The 1,277-nt window shown below is 40.9% G+C and overlaps 1 protein-coding gene across 1 annotated transcript in view; it reads left to right on the top strand.

Moving 5' to 3' along the window:
• Positions 1-1,277, top strand: part of Oga (O-GlcNAcase) — a 32,111-nt gene that overhangs the window by 1,472 nt on the left and 29,362 nt on the right. The window lies entirely within an intron of this gene.

Below are 1,277 nucleotides of genomic sequence, written 5' to 3'. Positions count from 1 at the left end.
CCCCCCCCCCGTCCTTGTAAGGGAAAAGAAATCAGCCCACGCAGGCGTGTTTTTACGCGTGAAGGAGCGCAGTCAGCTTATAATATTACAAGTTTTATTTTATTTTTTGTTTGCCTGTAAGCTTCCTTTCACCTCTTAAGGCTCATTTGCCTCCTAGAAAAGCATCATCCTTCACCAGTTGCTGTACCCTGACTTGGGAGTGTTCGTGAAAATATCAGTATATAGCATCTGTGATGTGGTTAGAAGTCAGTGAAAGGCTTAGTTTTTATGACTTGTCTTCTCATTTACAGTTGAGAAGAACGAGGGCGTTTTGATAGTGAGGGAAGATGCTGGAAGATCTTAATTGCAATTTCTGAAATAGAATGGGGAGATACTGAAGTCAGTATTATCTTCCCTAAGTACACCGTAATTTGAATTTTCTAATTTATTTATTTATTTTTTTGTTGCAAACTCAACATTTTCCAGTTTCTTATAATCTTTTTTAATTTATTTACTGGAGAATATAAAAACTAATACTCAAGACTGGAGAGATGATGCCTCAGCAGTTAAGAGCTCTGACTGCTTCCAGAGGTCTTTTTTTTTTTTTTTAAAGATTTATTTATTTCACGAATATGAGTACACATTGTAGCTGAACATAGTTGTGAGCCCTCATCTGGTGGTTGTTGAGAATTGACTTTTTAGGACCCTGCTTGCTCCTGCCCAAAGATTTATTCACTGTAGTTGTCTTCAGATGCACCAGAAGAGGGAGTCAGATCTCATTATGGGTGGTTATGAGCCACCATGTGGTTGCTGGGATTTGAACTCCAGACCTTTGGAAGAGTGGTTGGTGCTCTTACACACTGAGCCATCTCACCATCCCCTCTTCCAGAGGTCTTGAGTTCAATCCCCAGCAACCACATACATTGTGGCTCACAACCATCTGTAATGGGATCTGAAGCCCTCTTCTGGTGTGTCTGAAGACAGCTACCGTGTACTTGTGCATTAAATAAAAGCTTTTTGAAAAAAAACAAAACAAAAACATTTTAAAGACTAATACTCAAACCAGAAAGGATAATTAGGCCTCCCCTGGTGGCCGAGAGCACCAGCTTCCCTCTGGTGGACAGATAGTCAGTGTGGTATTTGATGACGGTTAATTGCAAGAGAGAACATTCTTGGCAGCTACAGTAAGTCATGAAACAGCTCAGCAAAGTTTGGGAGATCACTGTTGTTCCTGGAGCCTGGGTTTATGAAAACATGAGTGCCTTGTGTGTTGTACATACCGGCTTGCTGGAGTACAG

Source organism: Mastomys coucha, unplaced genomic scaffold (assembly GCF_008632895.1).
Source record: "Mastomys coucha isolate ucsf_1 unplaced genomic scaffold, UCSF_Mcou_1 pScaffold21, whole genome shotgun sequence".
Taxonomy (NCBI): domain Eukaryota; kingdom Metazoa; phylum Chordata; class Mammalia; order Rodentia; family Muridae; genus Mastomys; species Mastomys coucha.
This window is presented reverse-complemented; position numbering and strand designations above follow the sequence as displayed.